The sequence below is a fragment of the Equus caballus genome, chromosome 7, assembly GCF_041296265.1.
Source record: "Equus caballus isolate H_3958 breed thoroughbred chromosome 7, TB-T2T, whole genome shotgun sequence".
Classification (NCBI taxonomy): Eukaryota; Metazoa; Chordata; class Mammalia; order Perissodactyla; family Equidae; genus Equus; species Equus caballus.
Window position 1 is genome coordinate 41548129 of NC_091690.1, and position 13219 is coordinate 41561347.

The window sequence follows — 13219 nt, forward strand, 5'->3', positions numbered from 1 at the left end:
CTGAGTTTGGACTGTGCTTGGGCAAAAGCAGAGACCTGTGTGGCTGAAAGCAAGTGAACACTGCAGAGAGTGAGAGGAGATGCGTCAGAGACGTACGAAGAAAGGATTCTGTAGGGCATGGCAGCCCATTGTTAGGACTTTGGCTTTTACTCTGAGGGAAACAGAAAGCCATTGGAGGGTTTTGAACAAAGCAGAAACATAAGCTGTGCTATGTTTTAATGACACTGCTCTCCCACTCTGTTGAGAGAATATATGCTGAAGGGGATTATAAGTAGAAGCTGAGAGACCAGACAGATGACCATAAACTCCAGGAGAAAGACTGTGGGGACTTGGACCAAGGTAATTGTGAGGAAGGAGCTAAGAAGCGTAAAGATTTTGGAGGTAGAACTGGTAGGACTTGTTGATGGGTTAGATAAAGGGTGTAAGATATAAAAGAGGAGTCAAAGAGAGAACGAGGCTGTTGGGCCTGAACAATAAGAGGAATGGGATTGCCATTCAAAACGATAGGGAAGAACTGAGGGAGAAGCAGGTTGACAGGATATTTGAGTGGGTGGTGGAAATCTGACAATCTAGAGACCTAAGAGGTTAGTTTTTGACAAGTTAAGTCTGGAACCCTGTTAGACATTCAAACAAAGAAGTGATGTAGGCAGTTGAATATATAAGTTTGGATTTCAGGATGCAATTCAGAGCTAAATATATAAATGCAGATATCCTTAGCACACAGATGGCATTTAAAATCATGAAACTGAATGAAGTCATCTAGGGAGTTAGCAGAGACAGTGAAGTGAAGAGAATCAGAACTGAGCTCTGAGAACCCCAGTGTTTGGGGACTGGGAAATGAGAATTCAGCAAAGAAAAACCAGTAGGAGGAAAAGCAGGTGCTTCTGGTTGATGTCCCAGAGACCAAGTAAAGAAACAATTTTTAAAAATGAGTAGTGTAACCTGTATAAAATTAGACCATGGAATTTGGTAAGGAGGAACACATTGGCATCATTATCAAGCGCAATTTTGGTAGAATGATAGGTATACGTTATGGGTTGAATGTGTATCTCCCCAAAATTCATATGCTGAAACCCTACCCCCAGATGTGAGTATTTGGAGATGGGGCCTGTGGGAGGTAACCAGTGTTAGATGAGGTCATGAGGGTGGGGCCCTCATAATGGGATTGGTGCTCTTATAAGAAGAAACAATGAGGAATATGCTTGCTCTCTGTGCCACGCGAGGACACAGTGAGAAGGTCGCTGTCCACAAGCCAGGAAGAGGGCCCTCACTGGGAAGCTAATTGGCCAGCACTTTCATCTTGGACTTCCAGCCTCCAGAACTGTGAGAAAATAAATTCTGTGTTTAAGCCCCCCAGTCAGTGGTATTTTGTCATGGCAGCTCAAGCAAACCAATACAGTACAGAAGCCTGATCTGAATATGTTTAAGGAAAAAATGAATAAAAGAAATTGGAAATAGTAAATATAGAAAAGTATCTTTAGTATTTTTTCTGTAATACAGAGCTGATATATGGAGTAGTAGCTAGAAGATAGGTATTAGGTCAGGAAATGTTTTTAAAGATGGAAAATATTAGCACTTGTGTCTGCTGATAGGAATAACCCAATAGAGAAGGAATATTGAAGATGCAGGAAGGAACCCTTGTAGATGGGGGACAGGATCCAGAGCGTGGGTGGAGGCTCAGCCTATGATAAAAAAAGAAAAAAAGAAGACCAGCCTGTTGGTCATCCATTCCAAAAGAAAGGCGTGCAAAATACTGGGTTGGTAGATTTGGTAGCAAAGGAGTGTGCACACTCTTGCGACAGCAACTACGTTCTCAGTGAAACAGCAACAAGCCAAGAATGAGGAAGAAAAGGAAAGATGGGAGACCTGAGGATCATTTTACTGAATTTCACTTATGCATACATAACTATTTGTCTAGCAATGGATTTGAATATTCTGTACAAATCCATGTACAATGTTTTAATGAAAAAAGGAAAATAAGAGATGTTACCCTGCTGAAACAATAATCCTGACCTACCGACAGATGCCTAGCGTGGCAACACAGAATGTTCTCTGTAAGGAAAGGTCTTATCTCGCCCTCCCACCAAAGTCCTTCCAGGCTTGCCTTAGGGGCGTTAACACCATATATTTCCTATGCTTCTGAAGGGATAATTCACATTCGTTTTGTGGGCAAGATCATCTACCAAGAGGCTTTAGCGACTCACCAGTTATTTAGAGGATAGAGCACATATGTTCCCAAGTACTATCTCTTTATCGGAGGTCCCAAGGCATGAACGAAACCCGAGCATGTCTATCTGTCTAGCTGGGGCCAAAATTCACCCTCCGCTGTGCCTTCCTTTACCGCACAGCTCCTCTACCTCACCTCGGTCTGCATCTTTTTGTTTCATTTTTTCTGGCCTCTGGCTGTGTTCTGAGTTCCCCTTCTGCATGCCTCAGTTCCCATTCATGGAGGGTGACACTGTTCCTGAGAGGCTCAGGATGCTCCTTAAAGCCCAATAACACAACACCTCAGATGCCCACCTGGAAAAGGGGGTGCAGTGTGGAGGAGAGTCCAAACTCTTGGTTGTGAGGACTTAGAGATGATTGGCTATCATAAAGACCCAAACCTCAAGGAGAGTTCAGTCAAATCCAGGTTCACTGTCTTAGTACTGGTGGACCAGAAGCTGCGGATCTGCCTACAGTCAGAGCCTTCATTTACCGAGTCCTTTTTTTTTTGTTTTGGCCAGAAAAGCATTTCAAATCCATGATCTCATTTAATTTTTACTCCAGATTCAAGAAATAGGAATTATTAACCCCGTTTTCCAAATGAGGAAGTTGAAACTTGGAGAGAGAATGTAACTGGACCAAGGTCAGGCAGCTATTAAGTAACAGAGCTGAAACTGGACCAAGTTCTGTCTGCATTTGAAGCTCTATGCTCTTAATCATGGCGTACTTTCTGAGTCTATGTGCCTTCCATCGAATTGTTTATTCAAGCTCTGTGTGTGAGAGAAAAGTGCCAGCAAATACCTGAATCGCCCGAGTAGTGAGCGCATCATTTCTGCTTCTCAGCGTCTATGCTTACAACTGTTAACAGGAGAAACCAGTCTTCACAAAAGCCACGCCCTGTAACACTATCTCCGCCTTTCAGTGGGCAAATTGGGAATTGGGCAGACGGTCTAATCAACCCACATTCACAAACAGTATTTAAAAGGCACATGATGCTACAGAACAATACCTCTCTAGAGATAGGAGACCGGCAACGTGAGAGGCTAAACAGCTGAAGCAAAGGGCCCAAAGACTCAAAGGTGGCCTCCGTGTGATGAGGCGTTCTGTGTGCATGGGGAGGAGTGTTTTTCTGAGTTTGGGTGATAGATTGGTTGTGCTAATTAACTGTGTATTTTGAAGTTTGTTACCACTTCACACCAAGCATCTCCTTAAAATAAAAAAAAGAGAAAGAGAGAAGCAAGCAAAAAAACTAATCTAATATTCAACAAACATTCTGCACCCAAACAGTACATCTTTGTCTGAAACCTTAGTTCCAAGAACCACTTACAGGCTTTCATCAACACATTATAATATTAATCAAGACTCATAATGCAGAGTGATTTGCATGCCAACAAATATATTTACACTGCAAATTGTTTGTTGAGAAGCCTTGGAGAGAAATGTAATTCACTGCCACAGAACTGAATAGTAAAAACCCCCCACTAAAATCCAGAGAAAATAAAGAATCTGTAGAAGTTGATCCTCCAGAGCCTTGGAGTAAAATATTCATTAGCATTCTATCTAATTGCTTACAAAGAATTTAGCTCCCAACCTACTGAATGCTTTTGAAAAAAAAATCAGATTCAGTGTATCTTTGGATAGACTTTTCTCCTATGACTGGCATATGATAAAGAATTTGTGCCATAATTACAGCTACAGGGAGACAGAGATAGATTGTGTTGTTCGTTCCAGTCAATTCCGACTCCTAGAGACCCTGTGGACAGCAGAGCAGAACCCTGCCTGGTCTTTTTGCACCATCTTCTCCCCTTCCGGCGCTGTACCAGACAATGCTCCGCTGCTATTCATAGGGTTTCATGGCCAATTTCTTCGGAAGTGGGTGGCCAAGTCCTTCTTCCTAGTCTGTCTAGTCTGGAATCTCCACTGATACTTGTCCACCATGGGTGACCCTGCTGGTATTTGAAATACTGGTATAGCTTTCAGCATCACAGCAACATGCAGCCGCCACAATGTGACAACTGACAAAAGGGTGGTGTGGTTCCCTGACTGGCAGGCCATGACAATGAGAGGCCCAAATCTTAACCACTAGACCACCAGGGCTGGCTAGATATTAGATACACACACAGATAATTTCCTTCCTGAGAAGTTCTGAGCATTTTCTTTAGGACTCTCAATTGCGCTTTGTTGAGTCGACCTTCTACCATATATCAAATTTGTCTACTTCTCTCCATTTCCATCACCAGCTCTGTAATAAGCGCTACTAATCATCTCTTTCAGGGACTACCGTAATAGCTGCTTTACTGGCTCCCTGCATGCACTCTTGACTTGTGGCTCCAGTGCAATAATTTATAGCACCCAAATTCCATTTATATAATGTGAGACTAGTTTGTATGATAAATCGCATGGTCGCCCTCCCTGCAAGTCTCTACATTGTGTGGCCCACCTGCCCTCCACTTGCCATGCCCTCCCTGGCTCTCAGACCTTCTGACAGCCCCGTCTAGAGGCCGTCGTCTCTCCTGAGCTTCCGATCTATCCCAGGGACCTACTGACACACTCTCCCAGCACTCGGTACTTCTATTTCAGAGCACTTACCACAGTGAGCAGTTAAATAATTATTTTTAATTCATTTAATTTAAAGTCTATCTCCCTCATTCCCATTCATTTTCATAATGTATTCTTGAATATTATGAGAGATGAAGAGCAGTATACTAGGAGAGTGCTGCTGAAAATATAATTGTCTTCATTCATTTCCTTATTTGGCCAATATAAATTTAATTTCCAGAGTATACAAAAGCTGTATAATAATTTTGGGCAAGTTACTAAACTTTTTTTTCCCCCCTTAATATTTTCATCTGTAAAGTGTAGTTAGTAATAGCGACTGAACCATGAAGATTAAACGAACCAATACATATAAAATGTTAACAAGGGTACCCGGGACATAGAAGTGCCATATAAATAGTAGCTGCTATTGTTATCTTTATTATTATTGCTACTCTAGGCAAAACACTACTGTGAAGAATAAAATTTAGTAAATTATAAACCCTGCCTTCAAGGAGCGTGCAGTCTGGTAAGTAACAGAAATTGTGGACACCCACGCTTAGTGTATTAGTAAGTCAAATATTTGGCACACACCGCACTGAGTCTCAGGAGAGAAAGCCATTTTAAGTGGTGGGATTAGTGAGAACTCCTACAGAGGAAGTGAAACTTGAAGAAGGACTCAGAAAGTCTGCTGCTTAACTATCAATCCACCAAGGTTATCTCCATTGAATGACAATAAATTGCAGACACAATAGAGGAAGATAAGCATTTAGTTCCCAGGTGCCCTTGATTACACATTTACTTCTCTGTCCTCCTGGGCTTTGTCCCCATTATGGCCACTGATTTTAATTTTATTTCCTAGCAAGAAAGAAAGAGCCATGTTAAGTGGTAAGTGGAAGGAAGACTCAGCTGGAGTCAGAACCTGACCTTTGCATACTCATTCAACAAATGGGCATCCATTAGGTCTGATCCTGTGCTGGGCGCTGAGCACGTCAGCTCCACTGAGGGAAGGCCAGCCAGTTGTTGTGCAGCTGCTGGGCACAGAGTGGGCGGAAAGTGATGTCTTTAGCTTCAGCCACCTGAACACAGACAGTAAGTGACCCTTCCTGAAGATACAAAGACTAATAAGGTGTTGCACTTGCCTTTCAGGGACTTCATCTATGAGGGGCAGACCACCTTGAAGCACATGCATGCAGTGATGCATAATGAGCACTGGTCAATTCTACAGCGGTAGAGGCTTAGAGGTGATGGAAGGCAAGAGACGGAGAAACGGAGGAGGAATAAGCTCAGAAATGACTTCAAAATCAATGTGACCCACGAGCTGAGTTTGGAAATGTGAGTAGCTAAGTGGAAGTGTGATGTTGTGGGTAAAGAGACACTTTAAGCACAGACATAGGAAAAGAATTGGCTTGCTTAGGAAAATGAAGCAGTTCAAAATACGGAAGCTCAACCAAAGCGTCATCCACAGTGTCCTGGGGCGGGATGGATGGGAGGGTAAGAGGCATGTTGGAGAAGTGGGAGTGGAGACCAAGCCACTGGCAGCTACTGAGGCACCTGGGATTTTTCCTAGAGACACATAGAAACTTTTTGTTGTGTTTTTTTGACAAAAAATTCAAATACATATAAAATTAGAGGTCAGTAAAAGGTCGAACCACACAAAGTTACGGTTTTTAGGTAAAAAATGGTCTAATATGGGCAATTTCATATGGTTCAAACTAAATTCAGTGAACACTCCTAAACCCATCATGTAGGCTTAGCAATTGCTAATATTTTACCATATTTGTTCACCATTTTTCCTGAAATATTTTAAAGTAAATTACTGCCATATGGCATTTCTCCCATAAATATTTAATATGAATCTCTCAAAACTAGATATGCTTTTACATAAACACAATATAGTTATCATGCCAAATATAATCAACAAATGTCCATATCATCTAATAATCAGTCCATATTCAAATTTCTCCAGTTGCCTCAAACACATATCTTACACTTGCTTTATTCAAACTTGGTTCCTCTCAAAACCACAGATTGCACTTGGTTATTATATTTCTTAAATAAACGGGGTTTTTAAAACAGTAATTTCAGATAAAGCCTTTTGGGCTACTACGTTCTATTTATAAAATAAGGATTTTGATATATTCTAAATGAGAGAATAATTTGTATGATTAATGAATCCATTCATGAAATAAGAATTATACATAAATCTAAATCTACCCATTTTTTCAGTTAGGTAAAGTAAGATATGGAATGGTTACTGGATTTGTTCTAGGTCATACAATTGGTCAGTATTGTGTCAATATTTTATAAATCCTTTGTACAGCTAAAATAAAATGACTGCCACCAACAACAAGACAACAATACAGATAGAAGGTACTGTCAATTACAGTTATTCTTACGTCTCTGGAGCAGAGGTCCTCCGGATGAGGAATGTCCCACTCTTCGACTAGAGGGGTGTGGCCACAGTGCAGCTGTGCTGCAGTGGGTAGCAGACAGCACACAGAAGGAAGTCTGTCTGGCTGCTAAGCAAATGCAGGGAACACCTTGTTCCCAGTCTAACCAGTCAGTTGAGAAACCAACTCTCTGTCTTCAGGATTCTCTAAAAGGTTTGTTTGAAGCCCTGCTTTGGGCATTTAATTTCAGTCTGATGCTGTGGTCCCAGTGCAAGTCATGACGTGCTCCCCAGGCCAATGGTGGAGAGGGCTGGATGGCTCAAGAATCAATTGCACAAATCAATTAAATGAGTGTAATATCCCAACAGTACTAATTGTATGTATATGTGTGGGAGGGTGGATGTGGGGGTACCTTCCCATCTAGTTCTTGAAATAATTTCATACTAGAGATGCTCCCAATATTAAAACACTCTGAGCAGGATCATTATAATAAGGACAAAAGAGGAGAAGTGATTAGGTGAGAAATAACTGAAAACTTGAAAGAATTAGTGTTTTTCAACACTGGATTAATCTGGGTTTCTTGGAAGCCAAGACAAAAAGAGACGCACAATGAGCATATACATTCTCAGGCTTACACTTCCTTCTATAATAAATTGTTGACAGTATCATCAGCATCATTGGCATCAACGCTGTTGTGATCACCACCAGATGCAAACTTGTTTAACCCTTCATGCTAAGGAGAATATCTACAAGATTATCTCATTTGCTTTAAACACCTGTGTTCACCGTGTATCAAGCATGTGGCATTGTGCTTGGTAGCAAGAGAAATAAAATGATGGGTGTATCTATGGCTCTTGTGAAGATCAAAATCACACTCCTAAAATAGGATAAGTGAGATATTAGCAATTGCATAAATAATTTCTATGGTAATTAAAATAACTGTAAATTTACAGAGTACTCTACTAAGAACCAGAACCTATTCGAGATCTTCACATCTATCACTTCATTTAATCTACCCAACAACACTGAAAGGAAAATGCTGTTCTCATCTTATGGGGAAGACTCTGAGACCCAGATCAGTCAGGATAATTTCCTGAGGTATCACAGGTAAAAAGTGATGGAGATAGGATTATGCCCAAGTCTGCCTAACTTGAAAAGCAGTGCTCTTTCCACTATGCTCTGTGGCTTCTTATGATGAGAACACTCTTTTAAATGAGAAATCCAGAATTAGATGGAGGAAGGGGGAACCTCTAGGAAGACAGTCCTAGTGCCACATATAATGACCACATCTGATGCCATGAGTTGTAAATGTCTGATTAACAAAGAAAAAGAGAAGGAAGGAATAAAAGCAGACAGAAACCATGCTGCTCGAATGTGCTAGGTGTCTGTGTGATAGAACCTTGGAGAATGTCATGGGGTCATGCTGATCCAGCACAGCTTGACTGAGTAAACGGGCTGCCAGCCCTAGGACCACAGCCACTGTCAGCTGGTGTCTCCCTGGATCTTGCTGAGCCAGTCCTTTCCTTCTCTTGTTTCTCATTCTACCACAGAGAGAATTCATTTTGCTCACAAACACAGAAATCCAGCGTTAAAGAAATCAACCTGTGAACAGCAGGCCAATAATCTTCCAGTCTCAGAGGGCTTGCTCTGGCTGGGGACTACCAGGGCTCCAGGTCCCTGGGCTCAAAGGGGTGACGACAGTGGCTGTTAAAAGGAAATTAAAATGAGTATTTTGAGATGTTCTTTAAGCTTCTGGATAGCTGATTAGCAGGAGGCATTGATCTCCCAGCATAGAGATGTTTGGAAGAGGGAGGGAGAAAATAATAAGGAAATGAAAGAAATACCTCTTATCAGCTTCTCTTTGGTAGTAAGCTCTGAATGAGGACTTGTTATTAACAAGCTGGTGGCTCAGGGCCAGCCAGAAGTGAAGGTGCATAAAGTGGGTGAAACTCTGAGTTTAATACTTCCTATCTTGAGGCATTCCCACCCTCACTATTCTTTTCTTCCCCAACCCAACAAGCACAGCATCAGCCTGTCGTCCTTTCCTCATCGGGTACCTCATCCTACCTACTGGAGAAGTAATCTTCCCTGAAATCCGTGACATCAAGTTTAACCACACGACTTCGCAGACAGAAAAGCTGGGTTTAGACACTATTTTCTATGTATGAGCCATGGGATATGGCTTAACCTACGGGGGTCAGTTTTCCCCCTCTGTAAAATGGGGGTGTTAACATATACTTTATAAGATTATCATGAGAATTAAACCAAGCCATGCATGGAAAGCTCTTATCAGGAATTGGGCACAGAGTGAGTATTTAGGAGAAATACTTATTCTATAAGTCCACCCCTGTTTCCACAGAGGAAAGCAGGATGGGAAAAATATGTCTGTCAGCTCTTTCCAACCTCTCACTCCCCACTGTCTAAGGAAGGAGGAGTGACTCCACTGATTGCTAAGAGCCTGGCCTTCCTTGGGCCACGTTTAAGGGCAATTAAGCTCAGATGTGGCCTGGTGTTTCCCCCTTGCTCTGACAAGTCCACAGTCCGGCAAGGCAGCACTTCCTTTGTCTACCTGGGCTTCTGCACAGCCAGAGCTACTAGGGCAGGGCCCAGCGCCTGCCTCCTAACCTGGTCCAGAGGCCCCTTTGCTGTTATTTGCACGCTCTCCCCTTGGCACTTGGTGGGGTGTGAAGCAGGACACAACCCTTCGTTGAGAAGGTGGAATGAGGGCACCTAGTCAATGCTTTGCTGACCCAGCTTCTCCCCAAGGAAGGCTACAGGATCTAACACGATGGGGGTGGCATGAAGCGTAAGGTGCATCTCCTAAGACAGCATCCCGGGTTTCAGAGATATAAAGCTGTGACTCTGCTTTGATTCACATCCACAGTCTTGTTTCCGTTCTCAGTTCAGTCACAGGACTTCAAGAGGAGGGCTTATGTGAGTAACAAGTAAAACAGAAAGCAATCAGTGAGTACAACCTACGGTATAATTATAATTATTAATATCTAATAATAATGTTTCTATTATCCAAAATGTTCCCTAAGGGAGGAGTCCTCCCAGGAACTTTGGAATGTTCATGTGGGATCTCTAAACTTGAGATATTGGATAGACCACAGGCACAAGAATCGATAATGGTTATAAATACCTTCTTACAAGACCCCCTGCTTAGTTCTTCCTCATAATTCCTGACATGGGCACCCTCATACACTGTTTGCTCCAGAGTTTAGTCCTAAGGACAGCCGTTCCTTATTAGCTATTGCAAGAACCAGAACAATGGAGTTGATCTTTCTAAGCTTAGATAGGAGCAGAGTCCAAATTTATAATAGTCTTTCTCATCAAGCAGGAATATGATTATAAAAGCAGAACTGTAAAACAAGAAAAACCTTTCAGGGAGAGATTTTTAAAAATATCTTGTATTTCCCTCTTCCTGCTTTCTGGAAACAATGTGCCCTGGGAGCATTGAGCACATATAGCTTTCTGATCTTGGTTTCTAAATACCACACGCCACTCAACAGAACTGGAGTTCCTTGGAGATATGCCTGACTTCAGGACCAGGGAAGGGAAAGCAGAAGACAAGCCTGAAATATCTTGTGCAGACACAAAGGAAGAGTTCGAAGAATGATGAGGACATGTCAGAAGGACATGGGAGCTAGCCTGATGGGATGCAAACTGGCCAAATCTAGGATGATTTGAACATCAAAACAAGAAATAAACTGATAATAATTTGAATTGAATGAAGTAAAATTCCATAGTCCCATAGTAATAATTAATAAGCAAACAACTAAAGAAATGGGGAAGGGAAAGCTCTTCCATAGAGTAGAATACCAACTAATAAATGTATTAAGAATGATAGAATTAAAAAAAACGTATCACTTTGCAACCATACTTGTAACAACTGACTTGGTAAGAATTATCGATGGACGACAAAACCAGTGGGTAAAATCTGATGAGGGCAAGTTATCTACATAGGCTCAAAATAGATTATCAGAAATTACTTACTAATTTCAATGGGAAAAATAATAACATTACAATGGAAAATCCTGGCAGATACTACCTCAACCCAGTGATTACTGTTACCAGCAACCATGAGACCTCCAGCATCACGTGCCTCCTAAGGTGAGAAAGACACATCACGTATATGATATTCCTACTAAGGAATGCATCCCCTGAAGCCAGGCATGAGGACATATCGGACAAACTCTAACTGAGAGACACTCTACAAAAATGTCAGTGCTTTGAAAGAGAAAGATAAGCTAAGGAGACTAAAGAGATATGACAAATGCATCATGCTAGCCTATACTGGATCCTGGATGGAAAAAAACATGCTATAAGAGAATTTGAGAATTATGAATAATAACCTTGTAATAAATAATAATATTGCATTAAGGTTAAATATCCTAATTTTTATAATCGTTTGAGAATACTTCATTCATAGGAAATACATAGTAAAGTACTAGGGTAAAGGGGCATGATGTCTGCAGCTAACTCTGAAGTGATCAGAAAAACGTTAATACAAACATTTTTTATCTACAAGTTATCTACATAGGCTCAAAATAGATTGTCAGAAATTACTTACTAATTTCAATGGGAAAAATAATAACATTACATACGTACTCCATCTATCTATCTATCTTTCCCTCCATCCATCTGCAGAGAAGATGATAAAAGAAATGTGACAAAATATTAACAGTAGGTAAATCTTTTGAGGAGTTAGTGTTTTGTACTATTCATGCAGTTTGTCTATAAGTTTAAATCATTTCAGAGTAAAAAAGTTAATATTTGTAGAGTATTTATAGTTACTAGAACAACCGTACGTATCAGTTTATTTGATCTTCTCAAAAGAACCCCGGATAGTGTGTGTGAGTGTGTCTGCATGTGCGTGCGTGTGTGTGTACATCCTCACACAGGCTAGTCAGTAACATCCTCATTTTACACATGAATAAACTGAAGCTCAAGAGGTTATGTGACTTGTCTGAGGTTAATAACTGATATTAGCACATAATTCAGAAACCTGGAATCCAAGTTAAGCATGCACTAAATGCTCTCTTAACTAGTTTCTGCTTAACTTCCATTTAACTAATGTGCTGAGGAAACTGGCATGCTCCATTCTCACTGTCAGTCACACTGTCTGATGTCCAGGGCATGCTGAATTCCCGTTCTGGACCACCCAGGCACGAATGCATTCACTAGGTGAGCCGTGTGCTCACCAAGAGTCAGTTGTGTCTTTCCCTAAATCTGTTCTTACCAGATGTACTTGTTTATATAATGACATACTTCACCTAAATTCTTCATAAATGGATACAATACAAATATGAAAAGAGTATTGCCATTTCTATGAAAGCTAAGTAGAATATTTTGAAAAGATTGAATCAAAGCAAGTGGGAAAAAACTTGCAGTTGAATTTGATGTGGGAACAAACTATAATAGATTAGAAGGAAAAGCATAAAAGTCCAGAAGTGTTTTGTACTCAGATTGTTTCACAAGAACCTTCATCCTCATGCTCAACTTTAAAGAAATCCAAATTAGCAATCATGAGTGAGGACTTACGAATATTGTCGATGCAAGAAGACACCGATTTTCAGCCAGCCAATTCATTCTCAAAGAAAAAGTTTTGACTCTGTCCAGAGTCAAATGAAGATATATCTGCAGGCTTTGGTATATTCACAATGTTTCTATATCATTGTTTATGAATCACCACGGTACGTAGCTTTTTCTGATAACAATCCACCTGCTCTTCCTATTTGAGATTGTAAAGGGGCTGGACTCTTCCAGTTCTGTACAGCTCCACTCTCAGTTTTAGATTATGTAACAGACCACCTGTGATTCAGAATTGGAGAAGGCCTTGCCCCCAGTTCTCTCTCTCTCTAGATATGATGCTATTAACTAATATGTAGTAGGATTTGGTGTGACCCATTCAACCCTCGTCCCGCCTCCAGACCACTGACCTGTCCAGACCCAAAATATGATTTCAACTAAATCAGGATGGGAAGCATTGAGAGCACCACAGTCGCAGGATCTGTTAATTAAAATAGCATCCCTACATAGATCCATAGTGAGTCTGCTCATTCTCCAACCTGGGAAACAACTAA

At 41.1% G+C, this 13219-nt stretch overlaps 1 protein-coding gene across 12 annotated transcripts in view; it reads right to left on the minus strand.

Moving 5' to 3' along the window:
• OPCML (opioid binding protein/cell adhesion molecule like) overlaps positions 1-13219 on the minus strand; it is a 1020600-nt gene that overhangs the window by 295863 nt on the left and 711518 nt on the right. The window lies entirely within an intron of this gene.